General features: G+C 37.2%; 1 pseudogene; it reads left to right on the forward strand.

Moving 5' to 3' along the window:
* The first annotated feature begins 19,143 nt into the window (after window positions 1-19,143).
* Window positions 19,144-20,145, forward strand: LOC110567041 (large ribosomal subunit protein uL6-like; annotated as a pseudogene).
* Window positions 20,146-27,748: the final 7,603 nt, after the last annotated feature.

Raw genomic sequence — 27,748 nt, forward strand, 5'->3', positions numbered from 1 at the left:
CTGCACATTGATTTTGTATCCTGAGACTTTGCTGAAGTTGCTTATCAGTTTAAGGAGATTTGGGGCTGAGACGATGGGGTCTTCTAAATATACAATCATGTCATCTGCAAATAGAGACAATTTGACTTAACTATTTTCCTCATTGAATACCCTTTATTTCTTTTTCTTGCCTGATTGCTTTGGCTAGAACTTCTAATACTATATTGAATAGGAGTGGTGAAAGAGGTCATCCTTGTCTAGTGCGTTTTCAAAGGGAATGCTTCCAGTTTTTGCCCATTCTATATGATATTGACTGTGAGTTTGTCATAAATAGCTTTTATTATTTTGAGGTACAGTCCAATGATACCTAGTTTATTGAAGATTTTTAGCATAAAGAGCTGTCGTATTTTGTCAAAAGCCTTCTCTGCATCTATTGAGATACACATGTGGTTTTTGTCTTTGGTTCTCTTTATGTGATGGATTACATTTATAGATCTGCATATGTTGAACCAGCCTTGCATCCCTGGGATGACGCCTACTTGATCATGATGGATAAGCTTTTTGAAGTGCTGTTACATTCAGTTTTCCAGTATTTTATTGAAGATTTTTGCATTGATGATAATCATGGATATTGGCCTGACGTTTTCTTTTTTAGTTGTGCCTCTGCGAGGTTTTGGTATCAGGATGATGTTGGTCTCATAAAATGAGTTAGGGAGGATTCTCTTCTTTGTATTGTTTGGAATAGTTTCAGAAGGAATGGTACCAGCTCCTCTTTGTATGTCTGGTAGAATTTGGCTGTGACCTCATCTGGACCTGCACATTTTTTGGTTGGTAGACTATTAATTGCTGCATCAACTTCAGACAGTGTTATTGGTCTATTCTGGGTTTTAACTTCTTCCTGATGTAGTTTTTGGAGGGTGCAAGTGTCTAGGAATTTATCAATTTCTTCCAGATTTACTGGTTTATGTGCTTAGAGTTGTTTGTAGTAATCGCATGGTAGTTTGTATTTCTGTGGAATTGGTGGTGATATCCCCTTTATCATTTTTTATTGCATCTATTCGATTCTTCTCTCTTTTCTATTAGTCTGACTAGAGGTCTGTCTATTTTGTTAATCTTTTCAAAAAACCAGCTCCTGGATTTATTGATTTTTTTAAGGATTTTTTGTGTCTCTATCTCCTTCAGTTCTGCTCTGATCTTAGGTGTTTCTTGTCTTCTGCTAGCTTTTGAGGGTTTTTTTGATCTTGCTTCTCTAGCTCTTACAAGTTTGATGATAGGGTGTCAATTTTAGATCTTTTCTCATTTCTCATGTGGGCATTTATTGCTATAAATTTCCCTCTAGACACTGCTTTAAATGTGTCCCAGAGATTCTGGTACGTTGTGTCTTCATTCTCTTTGCTTTTGAAGAACATCTTTATTTCTGCCTTCATTTCATTGTTTATCCAGTCATCATTCAGGTGCAAGTTGTTCAGTTTCCATGTAGCTGTGTGGTTTTGAGTGAGTTTCTTAATCCTGAGTTCTAATTTGATTGCACTGTGGTCTGAGAGACTGTTTGTTATGATTACTCTTCTTTTGCATTTGCTGAGGAGTGATTTACTTCCAACTATGTGGTCAATTCTAGAGTAAGTGCGACGTGGTGCTGAGAAGAATGTATATTCTTGGACTTGGGGTGGAGAGTTTTATAAATGTGTATTAGCTCCACTTGGTCCAGATCTGCAATCAAGTACTGGATGTCTTTGTTGATTTTCTGTCTCATTGATCTGTCTAACACTGACTGTGGAGAGTTAAAGTCTCCCACTGTTATCATGCGGGAGTCTAAGTCTCTTTGTAGGTCATTAAGAACTTGCTTTATGTACCTGGGTGCTCCTGTATTGGGTGAATGTATATTTAGGATAGTTAGCTCTTCTTTACACATTGATCCTTTTACCATGATGTAATGCCCTTCTTTGTCTCTTTTGATCTTTGTTGGTTTAAAGACCATTTTATCAGAGACTAGGATTGCAAACCCTGCTTTTTTTTGCTCTTCATTTGCTTGGGAAATCTTCCATCTCTTTATTTTGAGTCCATGTGTGTCTTTGGACGTGAGATTGGTCTCCTGAATACAGCACACCGATGAGTCTTGACTTTTTATCCAGTTTGCCAGTCTGTATCTTTTGATTAGGGCATTTAGGCCATTTACATTCAATGTTAATATTGTTATGTGTGAATTTGATCCTGCTATTTTGTTACTGGCCTGTTGTTTTGCCTGTTAGTTGATGCAGTTTCTTCATTGCATCATTGGTCTTTACCATTTGGTACGTTTTTGCAGTGGCTGATAACTGGTTGTTTCTTTCCGTGTTTAGTGCTTCTTTCAGGAGCAGGTCTGGTGGTGACTAAATCTCTCAGCATTTGCTTGTCTGTAAAGGATTTTATTTCTCCTTCACTTATAAAGCTTAGTTTGGCTGGATACGAAATTCTGGGTTGAAAATTCTTTTCTTTGAGGATGTTTAATATTGACCCCCACTCTCTTCTGGCTTGTAGGGTTTCTGCTGAGAGCTCCACTGTGAGTCTGATGGGCTTCCCTTTGTGGCTGACCCTACCTTTCTCTCTGGCTGTTCTTAGCATTTTTTCCTTCATTTCAACCCTGGTAAATCCGATGATTATGTGTCTTGGGGTTGCTCTTCTTGAGGAGTATCTTTGTGGTGATCTCTGTATTTCCTGGATTTGAATGTTTGCCTGCCTTGCTAGATTGGGGAAGTTCTCCTGGATAATATCCTAAAGAGTGTTTTCCAGCTTGGATTCATTCTTCCTCTCAGATTTAGTTACACTGATCTAGTGTAGATTAGGTCTTTTCACATAATCCCATATTTCTTGGAGGCTTTATTCATTTCTTTTCACTGTTTTTTCTCTAATCTTGCCTTCTTGTTTTATTTCATTGAGTTTATCTTGAATCTCTGATATCCCTTTTTCTGCTTGATCCATTTGGCCATTGAAACTTCTGTATGTTTCACTAAGTTCTTGTGCTGTGTTTTTCAGCTCCATCAAGTCGTTTATGTTCTTCTCTAAGCTGGTTATTCTAGTTAACATTTCTTCTAACCTTTTTTTAAGGTTGTTAGTTTCTTTGCCTTGGGTTAGAACATGTTCCTTCAGCTCAGAGAAGTTTTTATCACCCACCGTCTGAAGCCTGCTTCTGTCACTTCATCAGACTCATTCTCCCTTCAGCTTCAGTCCCTTGCTGGCGAGGAGTTGTGATCCCTTGGAGGAAGAGCGGTGTTCTGTTTTTTGGTGTTTTCATCCTTTTTGCACTGATTTCATCCCACCTTTGTGGATTTATCTACCTTTGTTCTTTGAAGTTGGTGGTTTCGGATCAGGTCTCTGAGTGGACATCCTTTCTGTTGATGTGGAAACTATTTCTTTTTGTTTTTTAGTTTTCCTTCAAACACTCAGGCCCTTCTGCTGTAGGATTGCTGGAGGTCCACTCAGACCTTGCTTGCCTGGGAATCACCTGCAGGGGCTGCAGAGCAGCGAGGATTGCTGCCTGATTTTTCCTCTGGTAGCTCTGTCCCAGAAGGGTGCCTGCCAAGTGTCAGCCAGAGCTCTCCTGTATGAGGCATTTTTTTGGTTATTCAGGGGTCAGGAAGCTGCTTGAGGAGGCAGTCTGTCCCTTGTCTGCCTGCAGGAGCACTCTGGGCTGCCTCAGACTCAGCCCGGCTGCTGTGTAGGCTTCATCTGGCTTTTGTTTACACAGGTGAGAATGGTGGACACCCTTCCCCCAACCAAACTCAATTGTCCTGGGTTGAGCTTGAACTGATGTGCTGGCTGGGAAAGTCTCAAGCAAGGGGACTTCAGCTTGCTGGTCTTTGTGAGGGTGCAACCTGCCAAGATGTATCACTTGCCTCCCTGCTTTCAGATCTCCCTCTTTCTGGGGGGCAGGTAGATCCATCCTGCAGGTGCTTTCAGTGCTAGTCCAAACTTCCACCCAGATCTGTGCCAACAACTCATGGCACTGGGCTGGCCAGAGCTGTCGCTAGGATCTGTGTTGGTAACTCGCAGCGCTTTTCAGCCCAGTGGTGTTCTCCTGGACTGTGAATTGCAAAGGCTGTGGGAGAAGCCCAGTATCTGAACTGGAGTGTCAAGGTGGTAAAGTCTCCGATGCTCCAGCTGGTTGCACTTCTTGGATAGGGCAGTGCCCTGCCCTGCCTCAGTTCACCCTCCTTGGGCTACACCTACTGTCCAACCAGTCCCATTGAAATGAACCTGGTATCTTGGTTGGAAATGTGGAGATCACCTGCCTTCTGCACCTCTCACTGGGAACTGCACTGGGGAGCTGTTCCTATTTGTCCATCTTGGCGGGAGTCAGAATATGTAACTTTAAATGACAAAAGCAACTTTGCAGATGAGAATAAGGATCTCGAGATAGGGAGAGTATTTTGGATTTTTGAGTGGTGAAAGGGCTTTTATAAAAGGGAGGTAAAATGGTCAGAGGTAGAAAAGACATTGTTATTATGAAAGCAGGGGAGATTTGAAGATGCAAAGCTACCGGCTTTGAAGATGGAGAAAGATGAGATGAACTAAGAAATCAAGGTGGCCTCTAGAGGCTAGAAAAGAAAAGAAATGGATTGTTCCCTGGAGACTCTAGAAAGACCAACCCTGAAGTCATAATGACTTTAGCCTACAGAGATTAATTTTGGACTTCTCTTCTCCAGCATTGTATAGTAGTAATTTTTTTCTGCTATAAGCCAATGAATTTGTGATAATTTTTATAGCAGCGATAAGAAGCTAAATAAAGTCCAATTCACTGAAAAGAAAAAAGAAGAAGAAAATGCCGTACTCTAAAATTCCTGATCTTAGGTGGCCGTATCCACTCCTCTCTTCTACACCCCTGGAAAACTAAACTGGAATAAACAATTGGTCTATGGACAAGCAATCTATATTCCAGTTAGTAAACTATTACCTATTTTCCATAATAAAAATGGAGGCAAGCCAATCAGATTCTTCTTCCAAATTTAGAATTGAGAAACTGTGAAGATGAGAAGTGATACGGAAGCAAAAAGGTGCTATGAGTGTGCCAGAGCCAAAAGTTTTAAGAATGCCTAAAAAATGCAGAATGGTGCTGTGTATTTTAAGGATGGTCCCCAAAGGCAGTTGGCATTACAGGAAGTCAAATTTGCCCTTAATAATCCCTTACAGAGGTGCCACTTCGGGGACCAGCATACTGTGTTCCGATAAATCCAAACATAGTGTGATTTTTCAATAGCTTTGGGAAAGATTATTTTTTCCTCAACAAAGTATCAGATGAAGTAGTTGGCTTGCCATATTTTATTGAAAATGTGTATCTTTAAATACTAGAATTACACTCAATGCAGTGAGATAATCACAGTATGGGAGGCACCTGGAAACTGAAACTGACTGAGAGAACAGCAGTTTCAAGATACCCATCTTATGCTCACTTCTCCGTGTGTGTGAGAAGCACTTAGAGATGAATATGCATAAGATTAATCCATATATAATTTGGCTCCAGGAGAGGAAAGAGAGGAGGAAGCCAGTAAAGGGAGAAAATGGAGGAGCCATGCAGAGAGAAGAGAGTAATCACAGAGGCTGTGGAGCCCCTGAGGGGTACACAGGAGAGCAGGCAGTCCCTCAAGTTGGCTCAGATCTGGACCCCACCCCTCCAACTCTTCTGCCCCAGTCCCTGGCTAGCCTTGCAGTAAACCCTCCTCCCTTAAGATAACACAAATCAGTCTCTCCTTCATTGAAACTGGAGTTATTGACTAGTCCGTGAATTGGTAAAGACATTGTTTCTCAATATTTTCCAAAAATTGGCTTGTATCTATGAAAATGCTTACAGGTGGAAACAGAACACCTGAAGAAAATGTTCTCCATTCTGTGCTTTCCAGAGAAAATATATATTGTCATTTCTGAACCTGTTATTTAAGCAACTGGAAAAGAAACCTATTATTTAAGCTATTGGAAAAGAAAGGCAATATAGAAATAGGACAAATAATTGTTTAGACAAAGTGGTGTCATCTGATATGTGTTTTTTGTATAATACCTAGCATAACCAGCATATTCTGTAGGCTTCCAAAATTACCTTTAAAGGTAGTTTAGAACAATTTTAGTATTTTCAGCCATATAAAAATTATGTTGGCAGGGTGCTGTGGCTCACGCCTGTAATTCCAGCCCTTTGGGAGGTGAAGGCGGGCAGATCACCTGAGGTTAGGAGTTTGAGATCAGCCTGACCAACATGGAGAAACCGTGCCTCTACTAAAAATACAAAATTAGCTGGGCGTGGTAGCGCATCCCTGTAATCCCAGCTACTCGGGAGGCTGAGGCAGGAGAATTGCTTGAACTTGGGGGTTGGAGTTTGTAGTGAGCTGAGATCGTGCCATTGTACTTCAACCTGGGCAACAAGAGCAAAACTCTGTCTCAAATATATATATATATACACACACATATATACATATATACACACCCACATATATGTTTTGTGTTCTCTTTTGCATATTATCACAGACCAGCTTTGGCTGTAAAATAAAATGCTTTCACAATAATTTTTTTATGGAAAGTAAATGCATAATTTCCAAATTCTCAGATGATAGTTTATTTTGAACAAGTCTTGGTCCCTCCTTTTTGTGCAAAGCCTGTACAGTGAACATCCTGGGATTTAATCAGCAAATAGTATTAGACAATCAGCTTAGAAAAATAGCTCTCTGTAGCACATATACTCCTTTGACCGACACTGTGTACTGCAAGGAAACATCAGACTTCAGAAGAAAAAAAAAAAACAGGAAAGCTGCCAGGAAAAGAATGGCAAATCTGGACAGCCTTTTGCAACATCTGTTGGAAGTAGAAAAACTGCCTGGTGATGAGCAGCCTGAATTGCACTGATCAACTGGAGTGCCAACTCCTGACCAAGGGGAAATTGGTTTTCAGATCTACTGGGCTGATGCTGAGAAGAACACAGAAAATTCATGAAGCAGGAGAAGGCAAACAGTTTTGGATATGCTTGACAATAAATAAGATCCTTAGGAAAACCTCAGCTTTCTTTTCCCTCCTCTGAGGATGCTTGTCTTGTGATCTGTGCTGAAATGTTTTTCTTCATTTGTCAAAAAATTGAATTGGAATAGATACACATGCACACACTCACATTTCTACTGAGAACTCCAACTGGCACATGCTGCTTCATTTTTGAGGACTAAAAATAAGGAGCGTATTCTCTCAGGTACCTTACTATAGAAAGATGTTATCAACCGGCCGGGCGCGGTGGCTCAAGCCTGTAATCCCAGCACTTTGGGAGGCCGAGGCGGGTGGATCACGAGGTCAAGAGATCGAGACCATCCTGGTCAACATGGTGAAACCCCATCTCTACTAATACAAAAAATTAGCTGGGCACGGTGGCGCGTGTCTGTAATCCCAGCTACTCAGGAGGCTGAGGCAGGAGAATTGCCTGAACCCAGGAGGCGGAGGTTGCGGTGAGCCGAGATCGCGCCATTGCACTCCAGCCTGGGTATCAAGAGCGAAACTCCGTCTCAAAAAAAAAAAAAAAAAAAAAAAGAAAGATGTTATCAACCATAACAGCATCTTTGGTTGCAAATAACTCTTTCCTCCAATCCAATGACTTCTGTTTCCCATGAAAGCACGTGTCCCTCTTTCTTAAAATGAAAGCTGACCCATCTTTTCTCTCCACCAATCAAAGTCATCGCACTGATTTATCATCTGCATTCAGATAGATTCCATTAGTGGTTCTGGTAATGGTATTTTTGTTTGTGAAACTAGAATCCAAAAGTGTCTCTAAAATATTCATAGATGAGTTTTGACCAATAATTGAGTAAGCCAGGCTTGATCAAGGAACAAATTCAAAAATACATACATGATTTCTAATAAAAAAACCTAGTGAGAAAGCAGAGAAACAGGTAATGCAAGAAAAATTCTGATGACGTGCAACAATAGTAAGAACTCACAATGTTCCAGCTCTGTGATGTTTTGCTTAGGTTTTCTCATTTGTCTTGAAGAACTGCCTGCAAGAAAGGAAGTACTATGCTCATTTTCTTGGTTAAGGGATGTTACGTATTTTACATAAAAGCAATTCACTCCTTAATAAATGTTTTCTTTACTCCAAGCTTCAGGATTTTCCAATACATTCTACTGCCTACACAGAATGTTATCAAGCATTCGATTCAATAAAACAGTATTGCATGCCTATTCAGTGCCAGACATTTTCCCGGCACTGTGGACACAGCACTGAATAGAAATTTTAAAAAGGACAAAACTGTGTCCTCATGGAGCTTATATGTTATTATCAAAGTTAGAAAGGCCCTAAGAGGAAGTCTAATCTAACCAAGCCAAGGTGGGGAACTGAACATGCTATTTTTCTCCTAAACTGTTAAAGCACATTATGCAAATGGTTAGAGCATGGGCTCTGAATCAAGGTTTATATCTGAGTCCTGCCATTCCCTAGTAGCAGTCTCGATTTATCCATCTGTAAGACGAAGTTAATACAATAGTACCTGTCCCATAGGAACATTTTCTTTAAGACTGAAGAAGAAAATTAACTGCTTAGTACAGCATCTTGCATAGCATTTAGCAAAAACTTGATAAAATGTTGTAATTATTGAATGTGATGGTGTTAATGATGATAATATGGGAATCTAGACAATTATTACAACAAAAGAGCAACAGTTTAACTCAGAGAGAAGGAAAATACCGAAGAAAGAACAGATAATTCTTAAATTTAAAGCCTAGGACTCTTTTATAGAGGAAGTACACCTGTTCTCACAATAGTTTTATTTATTTTATTTTGTTTTGTTTTGTTTTAAATGGGTTAAACTAGACTTCCAGTTAACTTGAAGAGTTTTCAAGATTGGTAACCATAATTTTATATGAATCCCTTTTCTTGGCATCATGTCTGTAAGTCTTTGACCAGGTATGTCCCTTCTGGAGATGCACAGGGGTAATGTGGAGATGAGGTTTGCAGACCAGCAGGGCTGGAGAATTAGCATTTGCCATAGAAAAGGGGGCTTTTCTTCCATCCATTGAGAGTCCTTCTTCTAAAAGAAGGCAAATCATACCTAAGAGAATGCAGGGCAGCCTGTCAGAGAGGTGCTAGATGGAAAAGAAGATATGTAATTAATGCTCGAATTTGAGTTGTGGTCTAAAGAAGGATTAGAATTCTGGCTCAGCAGTTGGGCATGAGTATTCAGATGGCCTTGTTGGGGAATCATGTTCATATGTACGCACGTTGTTTATGAGTTCCTAAACTTCAAAAGCTGGATTGGTTTAATATTCTCTGCTGACTGGTATACCTCATAGATCCTGTCCATTGTCATTTAGATCAACACAATCTGGCAGCTTTGACACTTGTTAATTAATAAATCCTTAGGTGTTAGAAGTGTGAAATTTTATGACATTTATGTTACATAAGTGAGATATGGGCCTAAGACAAATTCACTTTCACTGTAATTTGCTGAAATCCTTGTTCAAGGACATAAGGAGACCTCAAGCAAATCACCTAGCCTTCCTGCATCTGAGTCTCCTCAGCTATGAAATGGAAATACTCATAACTGCCCAGGTTCTCTTGTGAGGCTGTATTAAAATAATGGATGTCAACATCCAGTTTGAATAAATGTTTCCAAACTTTCACAGAGAACTGATGGCACAACTCACTTTCTCTTTGTATTGTAGTTTATATATGTATATCTTATTTTCCTCAGTCAGGACACAAGAGGCATCAGTTTAAGGTTAGGGGCTCATTCCATTTTTATACCTTTTTTTCACAATTTTTGTATGATCTTCAATTTTATTTCTTTCTTCAATAGAAATTTGAATAGTTTCTATGTACCAGGGTCTGTGTAGCTGGAAATCTTGTTCCATTTTTTGTTCCATTTGCTTCCATATTTATTAGCTGCTTTAGGGTCAGATCCAGGGTAGGAAAGTAGGTAATTAAGGTGATAAGGAAAGAGTCTTAGATGGCTGGTATTTTTTAAAGTAAAATTTTTATTTTAAAGTGGTTTTAGACTTATAGAAAAGTTGCAAAGACAAAAGTTTATAGACAGGTCTCAGGTCTCATGTACCCCTCACCTTGCCTTCTCCAATATTAATATCTTACATTAACCATACATTTGTTACAATTAATAAACAAACATTGTTAAATTGCTGTTAATGAAACTTCACACATTACTCAGATTTCAAAGTTTTCCCATGAATGAATATATATATATATATGTATATATATGTTGTTGTTCTAGGTTCACATCCAAGATACCATGTACATTTGGTTGTCATGTCTTCTTAATCTCTGTGAAAATTATGCTTTCCTCATTATTCATGACTTTTACCATTTTAAGGAGTACTGGTTGGATATTTTGTACAACTTCTCTCAACTTGTGTACATCTAATATGTTTCTCACGATTAGACTAGGGTTATGGATTTCTAAGACCACAAAAGTGTCCTCCTTATATCATTTCAGAATACATACCATAAACATGTGAACATGACCTATGTTTGGTGATGTTAACCTTGTTTAGATAACAAGGGTAATGTTTACCAGATTCTGCACTACAAAGTTGCTTCTTCCCTCTTCCATACTCTATTATTTGGAATCAAGTCACTCTGTCCAGCCTACACTCAAAGAGGAGAGTGGAGAACTAAACTTCACCTTCTGGTGTATATACATGTATGATTTGGAATTCTTCTGTAGGGAGATTTGTCTCTTCTCACCTCTACCCATTATCTATCTATTAATTTATTTATATAAGCATAGACTCATGTATATTTATTTTGTCCTTTGTGTTATAATTCACTAGTACATTTGTTATTTATTTTGTTTCTCAATCGTTCTACTTTTGGCCATTGGGAGGTTTTTCAGGTCGGCACTTGTATTCCTTGACAATCTCCTAACCTTTTGATTTTTGAGCGCTTCCTTACTTTTAGAAATTACTGGATGCTCCAGGCTCATCTTGTATTTTTCCTGCCCAGACATAATAATCAGCTATTTCTTCAAGGAGCTCTGGTTCCTTTCACTGAATAATAATGTTAGAAACCAAAATCTGGGCACTCATCATACTTGCTACAACTGAGGTGTCATAGATTCTAGGACTCTCAGAGGCTGATGTAGTTTCAATTCAACATTGAGTCCTCTAAACAATGGAAGCCCAACAGCTGACTCTCTTCTCTTGGAACATGTTTTTAGGTTCATCAGAGTTTCGTCCACTGGAGTAATCCAACTACTGTTACCTTATTGGCAATGAGGACTATTGATATTTTTTTTAATGTAGCATAATAATTAAAGCTGTGTTTTAGTAAAAATTATTTGCATAGCGAATTGGGGAATGAAATGGATGAGAGAAGAGACACAAGATGAAAAAGGCCAGATTGGAAATTAATGTACTAGACTTGGGTTATCTTAAAAAAAAACTACACACAAAGGCGATTACTTTAAAAGTCAAAAGGAAGGAGGCAGATATAACAAATATCTATTAAAAGTCTTGATGGTCTGGGTGTTTTCAACCCCTTCCTGTCATGGTTATACATTTTTAGGATTTTTCTGAGACCCAATTCTATTGTTACTGCAACATATAAGTTGGGACAGCTTCTAACCTCTATCTGACACTCATACTATTCATAGTGGGGGAGTCATAGTTCTTGGGGCTTAAGTCTTAAGACTGGGTTATACACAGTTTCTCCATTGTATTAACACATGACATTTTGCTATTTCTCTCCAGGAAGTGTATGAATCCAGGCAGGAGATATGACTAGATGTATGGTAGATGCACCTGACAGCAATAACTTAAGCTAAGCATATCCTGAGAATGACCTCGTATGGCAGACCTTGTATAACTTATGTCAGGTAAGTTATTACCTGACAGCAATAACTTACCTTAGGCATACCCTGTATGCCAGATACACCTGACAGTAATAACACAACTTAAGAAATGAGGGTTGCCACATCAAGGTTGCTATGGGAGAGTGGTAAGTAAAAGTGCTACATAAACAGCATGCTTTTTACACGCTGTTTCAGCTCTCCTCTCCAGCCCACTGCCACTGTACTACCCTGTTAAGTAAACACTCACAAATAAACAAACCTCTGTTTCATTCACTGGCTCCAGGTTTCCTTTTTGGCCTCTTGAACCTGGTGCCATCCCTACTGAAAGTGACAAGGATCCAACATGACATGACACCAAATGCTCCTTTCAAATAGCTCTTGTAGTCCTCTTTTCCCATTTTCCCATTTCTTATATTTTCTAAGAGGAGGGTTGGGAAATAGTACTGAAATAAAACATTTATGGATCTTGTGAGGAGGAGAATGTGCCATTTAAGAACGTTGGGTCTTAGCCCAAAGCAGTGTACATAAAGTTTCTAACGAATACGGAGGGCTTTGAATGCTTATGTCAGGAGTTGGCACTTGATTCTTTGAGACTTCTTTGTTACCTCAAATGCAGTGCACGGAGCAGCAACAGCTGCATCACCTAAGAGTTTGCTGTGAAATTAGGAGTATCAGGTCCCATCTACTAAGAATCTGCATTTTAATACGATCCCCCAAACCATCCATATATACATAAAGTTTGAGATACAATAATACAGACCAATGGCACTCTAAGTTGGCTATACTTGGGAATCATTTGGAAAGCTTTGTAAATTATGGGCACTTGGGTCTATCCCGAGAAATTCTGATTTAATTGATATTCTGTGACATAAGCATTTGGATTTTTTAAACTTCCCAATATTCAGCACAATTTGAGAACTACTATTCTCAGCCAGTGGCTCTTAACTCTGACTGGACATTTGGATCATTTGAGATATTTAAATTCAGCAACAACAACAAAAAATGTTTGGGTCCAAGAGTCTTAGTTAATTTTGGGTGCTGTTTACTAATTCTTTTTTTATAACTCCGCGTGTAATTCTAATTTGCTGCAAGCATTGAGAGCCTCTACTTTTAGCCTCTGGAGGACACACCTGGAAGCTATTTTTCCAAAAGTGGAATAGAGGCCTGGAAGAAATTAAGTGACTTCTCAATGAAAACTGGAGTTTAGAACTTCTAGATTGCTGCTGTAACTACAAGATACTCTTCAGTTCCCATCTTCAAGATGAATAGCACAACATTGTGCAAGTTATAAGTATTATCATTCTTCATACAAGGCTTGTATTGCTTGTTCACCTCCACTGGGTATCATAAATTCTGTGACATTTGCAAATTCAAAAAGCACCATATTATCTATACATTTCACATTGCTTGTTGAAAGCCAGGTATTACTCACTGTATTGTACAACGCCCTCATCTCTGCACATTATGTTTTAAGAATGCCCCAGCAGATTTCTTCCCTCTACTCCAGAGCACTACCAGTGCATCTCTGCAAGCTTGACTTCTCCTTTTGCCTGAAGTGACTTGGAGACTAAATAGTCTTTTCTCAAATCTTTGCAATCAGCCTGTATTCTCTATACAAACACTAGTTTCAGCTTTTATTTTTAGTTTTATAATACACTCTGATAAATGCTTTCCTCCTAAGGGCTTCTCAGGAGCAAGGGTGATTGATAAACTATTCCAAAGAAAAGAGAAAAATGTTCTGTCTAATATCTGCCATTGTGGCAGATTACATAAATAATGTTCTAAAGCTAATCGTACTAAATGGATTTTATATTTTAAATGCTTGCTGCAGCCATCCAGGTATGAATACATTTCTTTATCAAAATCATTATGAGGGCTGCCTTGACTTGTAAAATCTAGCAAATAAATACAGGAAACTGAATGGTACAAGTCTCGTGTACTTGCATTATTAGGGCATCGTTTATTTTGAAAGCTCATAAATCATCACCACATGTGAAAAGGCCTACCGTAGAAGAAAAAAAAATTTGTCCTTGGTCATCAGCATGTCTACTTAGAGAGGTGTTGCTTTCTCAGTGTCAGACAACTGGGGCTTCAGCTCTTTACTCCTTGTTTGCCTAGAATTCTGGGGACAGGATTCTTTTCAGCAGATTTTTCTGATGTGCGTCAACCAGAGTAATTTTAGGTGGTACATGAGTGAATATTTGATTTTGGCAATTGAAACATTTGTTTATCTTTGCATTAACCTGCTGATGTGTTTTATTTCCTACTTTACCTGCCTCCAGGAGCTCAGAATCAGGAAAAACTAAAATAGAACAGAACAGGGAGGGAAAAAGAAAGGAGCCAATGGAAGCATAAAGAGGAGGGATCTAATGCTAAAAAAGAGGTATTGAAAGGTGCAGAAAAGTGTGTGTGTGTGTGTGTGTGTCTGTGTGTGTGTGTGTATCTAGAAGCTTCTTCTGAACCTTCTCCAATGGGAAGATCCAACTCCCCTGACCACTGCAACAGCAGCTAGGGAGCTCTAGCTCTAGCTGCTGCTCCAGGAAGCAGAGAGCTTAAGCTCTTCTCTTAAGAACGGAGTGGGATGAAACTTTAGAAAGCTGAGTGAAAAGAGTGACAGGCAACAATAAAGAAAGGTTCAGAAATGGGAGTGCAGGCAGTAATACTCGACTATAGGACTTTTAGAATAATTAAAGGTTCAAAGCTATGCAGCTCTGGAGGTATGTACGGTAAAGTTTTATGGTAGAATAGCCACAGCTACATTGGAGAAAGCTCTGAATTAGGAATTAATGATCATAGATACATTCCCCTGCTGTGTGCTTAAGTCACTATGTCCTGAGGAAAATCTCTTCTCTTTTGAGTCTCAATTTCCGCTTCTGTAAAATGCAACAGTGAAATTTTAAAAAATATGTTTCATTGCTATTTTGTAAAAGAATAAATCCAGTATGATTGTTTGTTATCATTGTATTTATTTTAAATTGAATTTATGCTATGAACTTCTATTCATGGCAAATGAAATTAATTTTCCACTCATCATAGTGATATAATGTTTTACTTTTAGGCAAGTTTGCTTAAGTTAAAAAATTCTACCTGAAGAAGACATCAGTTAATACTTAAAGTAAGAATTGATACTTTCATAAGATTTATTTTGTGCCAGACACTGTTCTAAGGGCTTTACATACATTAACTCATTTGATCCTCACAACTTGCAGAAAATATTGTATTCTTTCTTCCCAGATAAAGAGACTGAGACCTAAGAGGTTAAGTATCTTGCACAATTCATGAGTAGAGGAAGTCAGAGACAGAATCTGGATTCTCTGGTTCCATAGTCCATGTGCTATATAGTTAACCACTATGTATTACAGCATAAGTATCAATACAGGAAGGAAAAATATGACGAAAATAGGAAGAATGCTATTCAAAAGACACTGCCCTAAGTTTTACTTGGAGTTAAAAATTTGTTTCTTACTTAAATCTTTGCTTAGAATAAAAGGAGGCTGCCCAAAAAATGATGTCATAGGTGAACAAATGAATGAATTTGTTTTCTATATCACAACTAGTGATATTTCTCTAAAGCTCAAATTATATCATTTTATTCTTCTACTTAAATTCCTTTGGTGGCTTTCCATGAAGTTTGTCAGATTAGGTAAACAAAAACATAGAATACCTAGTTATTTGGATTTGATATAAACAATGATGTTTAATAGTATGTTTTTAATAATATAATATATTTATACCAAAAAAAGTTATTTGTGATTTATTTGAAATTCAAATTTAGCTGGACTTCCTGCATTTTATCTGGCAATCTTGGTCTCAATTGCTCTCAGAATAATGTCCAAATTATATAATTTGCTTTGGAGTTCGTGATGTGCTTATAACTTATTTCTTTGACCTCTTCTTACACCAGTCTCCACTTAGACTTTATGTTCTAGACATGCCTGAATATTTGCAGTTCCCTGAACGAATATTTTTCTCTAAACTTCTGTCCTTTTCACAGGCTGTTATCTCTTTCTTACCATTCTTCACCTAACTTTTTTGTCAGATTAGATTAGAAGTTGCTTCTCCAAAATATAGGTTAGGCGCAACCATGCCTTGTTCTTCTTCAGGCAAAGTTCTCATTACAGTATCTAGTAATTGTCTGTTTGCCTATTTATCTCTCTAGACGTCAGGCTTTTGAAGGTAGGAGGCTAGCCATCTTGCTCAGTATTGCATCCTTTGTCTGCCTGGCACATGGTAGAATCTGAAACAATATTTATTGAATAAAATGATCTCAAAAGTGTAATTATGGAGAAAGTTAGAGTCTCTTTGCCTACTTTGTTTATTCAGAAAACAAAAAGCCAACAAAGTATTGAAAATAAAGTGGCTATTGGTGCATATGTGTATTCTGCATGCCTTGCCCATGTCAGATCCATTTTTTACACGAATATATTTAACATTACAAAGTTTTACACTTTTGATTTTCAGGTAGGGTATACAGGCTCCTTTCAGCAGTAGTGTCTGTGTGGTTCAAACCAATGTTATAAAAAAAATTATGACTTTAATCATTCTGATAAATCATTGTAACTTTACAGCTTATTTATCAATTTCTACAGAATTTAATATCAAGATGTAGTTTAATGAACTGATTCTGTGTTTGCTTATTGGCAACCGTTGTATAGCCTGAATGTTTAAGACAATGATGAACACCACACAAAATCCAGATTCTATAGTACTAGTGGTGAGCTATTCAAGGCCTCTCAAGGATGTTCCTAGCAAATCTTCTCTTGGAACTTAGAGTAATCAGTAGGCAATCATTAATGTAGCAATTTTTCACAGAAGACTACTGTACAGTCATTTGTGATTGTGCTATGCTGATGTGGATCTGGCACCTTCATCATGCAGCTCACTGAATATGAACTTGCCAAATTGTTCTGCTCTGTCAAGGTCAAGTTTCACCCAAATCAACACAAACTTTTTCCATGAATTTAGAAAATGGCACCTGGGCAGCCCATGCTCCTGAGATAAGAGGTGGGACTTGACTCTGGAGTCAGGGCTCAGACACCAGGCCAAATTGAGAATGAGCTAAAATAGGTACAGCAGGGGAAACAGGTTTCCATAGGACACATCCAGTAGTTTGCCATGTTAGTTTACCATTGCCATGGCAACATCTGGACATTACTGCCTTTTTCCATGATAACGACCAAACAACTTGAAAGTTGCCACTCTTTTCCTAGGAATTTCTGCATATAATTTAAAGTGGGTACAAATATGCATGCAGACATGGCTTTGAGCTGCTACTCTGGGCACATTGCCTTTGGGGTAGTTGTGCTCTGCAAGGAGCAGTAGCTCTGCTGGCTGCTGTACACTGCTACTTCAATAAAAGTTGCTGTTTAACACCACCAGTTCACCCTTGAATTATTTCCTGGGCAAAGCCACGAACACCCCTGGGCAGAGCCAAAAACCTTCCAAGGCTAAGTCTCAGTTTTGGGTCTTGCCTGTCCTGCATCAGGACCAGTTCCTTTCTGGATGATAAAGTTGGCTTCAAATAGAGAATATAGAATTTTGAGTAAAGATCACTCCGAAGACTTTCTGGTTTTCTTAGTCTTTGAGCCTCCTTCACCTTCTTTGTAAAATGGAGCTAACAATATGGATTTTTGGAAAACTGTTGCTTTATGTTTCAAACATTAAAAAAATTTTTTTTGTTTTATTTATTTATTTATTTTTTTGAGACGGAGTTTCGCTCTTGTTACCCAGGCTGGAGTGCAATGGCGCGATCTCGGCTCACCGCAACCTCTGCCTCCTGGGTTCAGGCAATTCTCCTGCCTCAGCCTCCTGAGTAGCTGGGATTACAGGCACGCGCCACCATGCCCAGCTAATTTTTTTTTTTAGTAGAGACGGGGTTTCACCATGCTGACCAGGATGGTCTCGATCTCTTGACCTCGTGATCCACCCGCCTCGGCCTCCCAAAGTGCTGGGATTACAGGCCTGAGCCACCGTGCCCGGCCCCTTTTAAAAATTTTTTAAGCTCAGCCAATTTCATCAGAAAATGTTATTTGTCTGCCTGTTTTTTGCCCGCCTACTGCCTGCCCACTTTTCTCTGCCTCTTTTGTATGTGCATGCAAGTGTGTGTGTGCATGCGTGCGTGCCTTTGTGCGCGTCCCCCCCCCACCCACGCACACAAACAAACGCACACACAGTATTGGGAAATTTCAATGGAAATACCTCTGCTACCCATGGAGCAAGTACTGGCTCAAACCATCCATAGGTCAGCTGAATATTAGGGAAGCCAATCTCCTCTGTACTGGTTTGACATTACTCCACTTTACGATGTCTAAATATCAGCAAGTCTAGTGGAACAGATGACCTTATTTCTAATTGTTATCCCAAGCGAAATCAAATGAACTTGATGAGGATCTTGATAAACAAATGATGGGAGTGTAACCACTATCTTTCTACATCTTCATAAATCTCAATAATAAAGTTCTAATACTTAAAGGGTGTTATGCATGTCTATTTCTTGCAGCCTTAAAAAACCTACTGAAAATACAAGTGTCTAAAATTTTATTGCCAGAACCAACAACTGGGAAAATATATATGATTAATAATGTTTATAGTAATTTGTTTCTAATACTGAAAAATTTGCAATAACAGAAATATCAAAAAATGGTGGAAATTCGAGGCTATGTTTTATAAATTTTATCATTGAGCAGTGCCATCAGAATCTTTCTCTAATACAGCTATATGCTGGGCAGCCCCGGCTTCACCTGGCTACATTGAGGATTAACAGCTTGAGATGTACCTGAAGTGGATTAACAGCTTGAGATTTACCTGAAGTCCATTCATAGCAGGATGACTGGAATGTTCTAAACTACAGTATTTGCATACAACGTGGTATTTTAGAAGGCAAAAATGGTCATATAAATCTAAACGAAAATATTTCTACAGCAGATTGCATAGGAAAAAAGGTTACAGTTAAGTATATATAGTTTGCACAATTTATGCATATGTGTGTGCCTGAAGAGCTGTCTGGAGAGAGTCAGCAATATCATATTATGAAGTTATGGGATTCTGGGTTCTATTTTATATATATATATGCACATATAAATAAATATTAATAATTTATATATATAAATATTCAATTTATATATATATATAAAATAGAGCCCAGAATCCTATAACTTCATAATATGATATTGCTGACTCTCTCCAGACAGTATATATATATACACACATATATAGTGTGTGTATATATATATACACATATATAGTGTATATATATATATACACATATATAGTGTATATATATATATACACATATATAGTGTATATATATATATATATATATGTTATATAAAAATTTTTACCAGTGTTTGCTGCATCTTCTGTGAGAATGAAGACCATTCTAAGCAATCAGACTATCACTATTTCAGAAAACATGGACATCACTCTGACGGGATGCATAGTTTTTATGAAAGGCCCCAGAGGAAACCTGAAGAGAGACTTCAGTTACAGCAATGTAGAACTTAGTTTTCTTGGAAAGAAAAAGAAGAGGCTCAAGGTTGACAGAAGAGGGGAAATAGAAAGGAAGTGGCTACCATTTGCACTATTTGTAGTAATGTACAGAACATGATCAAAGGAGTTATACTGAACTTTGTTACAATATGAAGTCTGTGTATACTCACTTCTCCATCAATGTCATTATCCAGGAGGATAGGTCTCTTGTTGAAATCAGACATTTCTTGGATAAGGCTGGGTGCGGTGACTCATGCCTGTAATTCCGGCACTTTGGGAGGCATAGGTGGGAGGATCACCTGATGTCAGGGGTTCAAGACCAGCCTGGACAAAATGATGAAACCCATCTCTACTAAAAATACAAAAAATTAGCCAAGCATGCTGATAGGCACCTGTAATCATCCTGTAATCCCAGCTATAATCCCATCTACTCGAGAGGCTGTACTCTGGCACCTCTAATCCCTGCTACTTGGGCACCTGTAATCCCAGCTATACAAGAGGCTGAGGCAGGAGAATCACTTGAACCTGGGAGGCTGAGGTTGCAATGAGGCAACATTGCGCCATTTCACTCCATCCTGGGCAACAAGAGTGAAACTCATATACATACACACACACACATATATATATATATATATATATATATATATATATATATATATTTTATTTATTTTTTTCCAGGGTTCAGATAAGGCCAGGTGTTGCATGTTTGGTGTCTCAAACTTAGAAAGATAACTTAATCCTGGAAGGAAATGACATTGATCTTGTTTCAAATTCAGCTGCTTTGATTCAGCAAGCCACAACAGTTAAAACCAAGAGTATCAGAAAAATTTTGGATGGCATCTATGTCTCTGAAAAAGGGACAGTTCAGCAAACTGAATAATATCTAACAGTTGTCTGTCTACATAAACACCATGCCAGATGATTCCAGAGAACTAATTGTGATATTTAAATGATGCAATAAAAGGCCTAAGAATTTGAAAAAAATTACCATTATCAAGTATAATTTTCCCAAAATAATAATCCTATACAACAGGAGAGGGGTCTCACCTACTGTTGTTGGTCTTGAGTCTATCTGCCTCCATCCTATTTATTTCTCATCAGGTGATAGCCTTGCACTTTGGAAGATCACCTTTACTTTTCTGTGGATGTGTTATGATTAGATCAAGTCAACTTTGTTAATTCCATTTCTTTTTATCAGTGATTGATACAAGCAACTCTGTCTAAGGTAATAAGAATATGCCAATTTTCAGTTCACAAGGACTGGTTCAAGATTAGGGATCTGACTCAGAAACAATGAGATGGAATTAAAGTTTGCTGGTAGTTTCTGGAAAAATTTCCTTGCTTTTAAAATAGAGACTCAAGGAAGAGATTATCTCTTTTTTTCTCTGGATTTTTTTTAGTTGCAGACGTGCTACTTTGCCAGAGCATTGGATCTAGCTAAGAGAATTAAAAAGAAATGGAATCAGAGTCCCAAATTAAGCATTCCAGTTGAATTTTACTGTTACCTGAACAAATATTTCTCTTATAGCTTAATGCTGTTTGATTTCATTGCTGTTGAAAACATTTTAATAGATTCATCTACTTGGTTGGTGGAAAGAATAGAGTTATCCCACCTCCAAGCAGGCATGTCAAAGAGATATTTTATAAGATATGGTGATGTATATAATATTGAACTTATATACATTAAAGAAACAAAAAAAGAATCTCACAAATTATTCATCTCACCATTGTGGAAATGTGCAAGCCATATATATAATTTTAAAATTTCTAGTTGCCACATTTTAAAAAGCAAAAATAAACAGGTAAAATTAATTTAAGTAATATATTTTATTTAACCATCATAGATAAAAATCTTTTAAACATTTAATTGGTACAAAATTATTAATGACCTATTATATTTTGGGGGGCAGTAAACATTTGATGTCTGACGTGTACTTTATACTTAGGGCACATCTCCATTTGGGTAGCTATAGTTTGAGTGCTCAGTAGACACATGTGGCTAGCATTACTAAACACCATAGGTCTATTTCCATGCTACTATCTTCTACTTGCCAGAAATGAAATAAAACCTTAGTCCCTACCCCAGACCTAGTGAATCAGAATCTGCATTTTAACGAGATTCTCGGGTGATTTATTTTTATATTAAAGTTTGAATAATTATTATTATAGTTATTTATATTTTCACTGTCATTTTTGTATTAGCAGAAATGAACCACTCATAGCACATTTTATGACTGAGCTATGGCAAACTACAGTCAAGATATGTTGCAGACAAATACCTGAATGCAGACCTGGTCAGGGCTGGCATAGAATCTTCAGACTGCCTAGGTCTTATGCTAGTTCTGAAATGAATGGTATAAGCCTAATAGGAACAGAAAAGATTGGTTGCAAGCCCCATGTGAATGGCACAGCTGTAATGTGTTGATGCGTTCTTAATCAACAGATTTATTTATGCAGCCTTGTTTTGCATGAGAAATATCTGATATGGGATTGTTGGTAAAATATTTACAGTTCTTCAAATTTTCCTTTGGAGAGATGGGCTGGAAATTAAATGGAACAATGTGAGGTCGTCATTAGGCCCTTATCACAAGCCAGGTTTCTGTGCATTTGTTTTGGTTTGATTTCTATCTACTTTACATTTTTCCTCATGACAAATGGTACCAAATCATTAGTTAATAATTTCCCATTCAGTGGAAGTAAGAGATCAAAGGATTTTCAGAGATAACATAACTGGTCTTGAATTTCATGGTGGGCATAAACCTTAGTGCATTTGTCTCCTCTATAGTTATTTTTTCTATTCATCTCAAACCTCATCCAAACAGATAATAAACCACTTCATGAACAGATGTGCCACTTATTCATCTAGTTCTGTAATGATAATGAAGAAAATTTAATCTGGAGTGTCTGTAGAAGATGAACCAAAGCCAGATTGGTATGAATAATAAAGGCTCCGTTGGAATGTTGGGCCCACATGAAAAGCCAATGATTAAGTACTTGACAATTCCATCTTTGATATAGTCAATAGTGTATAGAAACAACCACCTCTCAGGTACTGGACTCCATATGCAGCTACTGTTTCTATAGGTGTAAACATTCTACATTGTTTAGAGCATAAAGGAGCAAAAAGAATAATTTTTTTTTTTTTTTTTTTTTTTTTTTGCAGCTGGAAGCAACATCTGACATTGCAAAATACTCCAAATCTGTTGGAGGGATTGCTTTATTCAGTCAAATTGTAAATGAACTAAAAAATGTGTAGCTTAACATTTTTGTTGAAAAGAAACAACAAATTGAGACCAATTTTTCTTCGAAAAACTATGCAAAATTATCTTTCGGGGAATAATGATTTGCTTGAAATCTGCTGCACACTTGACCTTAGTTTTACACGTGATGTGTAGTTGTTCTTGGCATACAGAAACATGTGGTCTCTGCAGCTGAGAGGCAGTAGTATGCTCAATGAACTCCAAGAGATTTGTCATAAGGATTGTTTGATTTTTTTCATTTCTTATATAATTCAGTGCAATAAAACAGCAACAACAATAACAACACCTTTATAAACCCTGAGAATCTGGATTTGCCCATATCCTTAATGTGTCCCCCATTTTCAGCACAATTACTTTTTCTTTCAGTGCTTTTGTGCCTTTGTTTTGGAAATGTGTATAAGAATAACAATTTACTTTGTGAATCTATTGACTTATCTATTTTAAATTTGTAAGTTGTAATACAAGAAACTTCAATACACCAATTTAATAATGAAAAGATAATTCAGACAGAATATTAATAAAAAAGTATTGGACTTGAATGTCATTTATCAATAAAATAGACCTAAAAGATATCTACAAAACATCTCCCCTCACCCCCACCCAGGCAACAGAATACACATTCTTTCCAAGCATTCAGTGAACATTCCCTAGAGGATAGACCATACGTTAGGCCAAAATACAAGTCTTAGAAAATTTAAGAAAATGGAAATCATATCAAGTACCTTTTCTAACTACAACAGCATAAAACTGGAAATCAGTAAGAGGAGGAATTTTTGAAAATTCACAAACATAAGGAAATTCAACAATAATTTTGAACAATCAATAGTTGAAGAAATTAAAAGGAAAATTTAAAAATTTATTGAGACAAAAAAATGTGAACACAATATACCAAAACTTATGAGAGGCAGCAATAAATATCTACATTAAAAAAGAAAAATGATCATAAGCACATACAATTTAACATCACTCAACAAACTCAGGGAAAGAAAAAAAATGATGCCCAATAATAACAGAAGGAAAGAAATAATAAAGATCAAAGCAGAAGTAATAAAGATCAGAGCAGAAGTAAATAAAATAGAGACTAGAAAAACAATACAAAAGATCAATGAAACTAATTTAGTTTTTGTTAAAGACAAACAAAATTGAAAAACCTTTAGCTAAACTAACCAAGGAATAAAAGAGAAGTCTCAAATAAATCAGAAATAAAAGAGAAGACATTACAACTGACAGCACAGAAATACAAAGGATCATAAGAGACTACTATGAACAGTTATATGGCAACAAATTGGATAATCTAGAAGAAATGAATACATTCCTAGACACATATAACTTACTAAGACTGAATCATGAAGAAAGAGAAAATTTGAACCGACTAATAGTGAATAAGGAGATTGAAAATGTCTTCTATCAAAGAAAAGCCTGGGACCTGATGTCTTCACTGCTGAATTCTACCAAACATTTAAAGAAGACCTAATACCAATACTCCATACACTTGTCCAAAAAAATCAAAGAAGGGGAAATACTTCCAAACTCTTTTTATGAGGCCAGTACTAGTCTGTTTCCAAAGCCAGATAAGAAAAACACAAGAAAAGGCAAAAACAACAACAACAAAAACTACAGGCCAATATCCTTGGTAAACAGATGCCAAAGTCCTCAATAAAATACTAGAAAACCCAATTCAATAACACATTAAAAGAGTATTCATCATGATCAAGTGAGATTTTTTTCTGCAATGCAAGAATTGATCAACATTTGTAAATCAATAAGTGCAATACAGCATACTAATAGAAAGACAAAAATCATATGATTATCTCATTAGATGCAGAAAAAACCTTTGACAAAATTCAACACCTTTTGATGATTAATACAATTAACATATTAAGTATAGAAGGGATATAATTGAACACAATAAAGGTCCTGTATAATAAGCCCAAAGCTAACATGATGTTAATATTTAATGATGACAAATTAGTACCCTTTTCTCTAAGATTCAGAACAAGACAGAAATAATCACTCTCATCACTACTATTCAACACAACTGGAAAACCTTGCCAGAAAAATGAAGGAAGAGAATAAAAAGGCATCTCAATAAGAATAGAAGAAGTAAAAATGTCACTGTCTGTGGATAACATAATCTTATATATAGAAAACCCTAAAGATTCTACCAAAAAACTTAGAACTGATAAAGAAATTCAATAAAGCTGCAGGTACAAAATCAACATGCAAAATCTAGTAGCATTTCTTTACACTCACAAAAAACTTTCTGAAAAAGAAATCAAGAAAGCAATCCTATTTATAATAGCTACAAAAATTATTTAGGAATAAATTTAACTTATGGTAGTGAAAGACCTGTACATAGGAAATAATAAAACCTTGATGAAAGAAATTAAAGAAGACACAAATAAATGGAAAAATATTCAGAGTTCATGGCAAGGAAAAATTAATGAAGTTAAAATATCCATACTACCTAGCATAATCTAGAGAGTCAATGCAACCCCTACCAAAATTCCAGTGTCATTTTTCATATGGAAAAAAAAAATCCTAAAATTGATTCAAATCCACAAAACAACGCCAAGTCCCTCAAATAGCCAAGGTAATCACGAGCAAAAGCAACAACAAAAAGACAACAACAAAAAATCAACCAAACAATAAAACAAAAGTGAAGTTATCATCCTATCTGTTTTCAAACTATACTATAAAGTGGTAATAACCCACATAGTATGGTATTGGCATGAAAAATAGGCACATTGACCAATGGTACAGAACAGAGCACTCAGAAATAAACCCACACATCCATGGCCAATTGATTTTTGACAAAGGTGACAAGAATATACAATAGCAAAAGGACAGTATTTTCAATAAATGGTGTTGGGAAAACAGAATATCCACAAGCAGAAGAATAAAATTAGACCCTTATCTCATTCCATATGCATGAAAGATGCAAAATGAATAAGCGATTAAAACATAAAATCTGAAAGCATAAAACAACTAGAAGAAAACATGGAGTAAAACCACACAATATTGGTCTGGGCAAGGCTTTTTAAATTTGACCCCTTAAGTGCAGGCAACAGAAACAAAAATTGACAAATGAAGTACATCAAAGTGAAAAACTTCTGCACAAGAAAGAAAACAACAGAATGAAGAGTCAACTGACAGACTGGGAGAAAATATTTGCAAACATACATCTCATATGGGATTAGACATGGTGGCTCATGCCTGTAATCCCAGCACTTTGGGAGGCTGAGGTGGACAGATCACAAGGTCAGGAGTTCAAGACCAGCCTGGCCAACATGGTGAAATTTTGTCTCTACAAAAAATAAAAAAATTAGCCAGGCATGGTGGCACATATCTGTAATCCCAGCTATATGAGAGGCTGAGGCAGGAGTATCCCTTGAACCTGGGAGATGGAGGTTGCAATGAGCTGAGATCATGCCACTGCACTCCAGCCTGGATGACAGAGGAAGATTCCGTCTCGAAAAAAAAAAAAAAATCATAATAAGGAGTCAAGTGGTTTTGCTCAAAGGATCCCACAAACATTACTTTGTACGTTATAAATATATGTATGAATAATTTGTCAACATACAATAAAAAAAGCCTCCACCCCCAAAATCTTTGAATGAGAATGATGAAAGACAACTGAGAAGTTTCTGGTTGTGGCAACTGATTGGATTGTGATTTCAATAACTAAAACAGAAAATTCAGAGTCAGGAATGTATGAATGTGCATGGACTGATACTAAGTTTGTTTGGATTTTGTTTAATTTGAAGTGCCTTGGTGGGTAAACGAATTGAAGAATTGAAGAAGTCATGGAATGTAAGTCCCTGAACACTTGTCAAAGGGCAGAGTAAGAGCTGTAAAATTATATATTGTAACTGTTATTGTGGTATTTTGGTTTCAGTTTGTAGTATCTGTACAAAAAAATATCAAACCAAATTTCATTATACGACCATATATATTAGCTGTTTTAACAGCTACTTAGTAATATTTTCAGTGGTTTACTTTAAGAACAATCTTTGGTTTAATATTCTCTTCCTATTTTATCCTTTAGTTATCTTGTTCAATATCAGTTATTTCCTTGAGGCAAACAACCGCAAAGTGAGAGAAAACAAATGAGGTATTTTGTTGACAAACTGAAAAATATCAATGCATGTACATACATGGTACTGGGGATATTTTTCAGCATTTATTTTGATGGTGCCCGGGTTCCAACTAAAAGAGTAACAAAGATGGTGTTGCAAGGGCAATTTGGGACTGGATAAGAAAAAATTGCCAGGCCAAGAATCTTTGAAATGCTTTTCAGTGGATAATAGAAAGACTTTAGAGTTTCAAGCTGGAGAAATTGGATATGTGGTTTAGGAAGATTTATTTGGTCAGAACTTTTAAGATGGGTTAAAAAAGGGAGGCATCACTGGCACAGATTCTAATTTGAGACTCGTGATAGCCTGAAGGTGGGAAGTAATTGACAAATTAATAACTTTCAATTGTTCTTTCTAGTAGTGATCACAAAACAAAAGCAGGGAACAATTCATAACCATTTATATTTGGCTTTATGCTTTGTAGAGTTGTTCTTTCAGTTTGCTTCTGTTTTTATTGTGTGTGTGTGTGCTTTTTCTTTTTCTTGCTGTGGGCTACTTCTTACAAATTAGATTTGATTTAAAATCAACTTAAGGAATATTCAGAAGTCCTTGGCAAGATGGCCAAATAGGAACAGCTCCAGTCTGCAGCTCCCAGAGACATCAATGCAGATGGCAAGTGATTTCTGCATTTCCAACTGAGGTATCTGGCTCATCTCACGGGAACTGGTTAGATGGTAGGTGCAGCCCATGGAGGGCGAGCAGAAGCAGGATGGGGCGTCACCTCACCCAGAAAGTGCAAGAAGTTGGGGAATCCCCTCCCCTAGCAAAGGGAAGCCATGAGGAACGATGCTGAAGGATGGTGCTATTTGGCCCAGATACTATGCTTTTCTCAAGGTCTTCACAACCCACAGACCAGGAGATTCCCTCAGGTGCCTACACTGCAAGGAACCTGAGTTTCAAGCCCAAAACTGGCTGGCCTTTTGGACAGACACTGAGCTAGATGAAGGAGTTTATTGTTTATACACCAGTGGCCCCTGGAATGCCAGTGAGATGAAACCATCACTCTCCTGGAAAGGGAGCTGAAGCCAAGAGTCAAGTGGTCTTGATCAGTGGAGCCCACCCCAATGGAGCTCAGGAAGCTAAGATC

Source organism: Aotus nancymaae, unplaced genomic scaffold (genome assembly GCF_030222135.1).
Source record: "Aotus nancymaae isolate 86718 unplaced genomic scaffold, 86718_ANA_hifiasm-v0.15.2.pri h1tg000064l_1, whole genome shotgun sequence".
NCBI classification, from domain to species: domain Eukaryota; kingdom Metazoa; phylum Chordata; class Mammalia; order Primates; family Aotidae; genus Aotus; species Aotus nancymaae.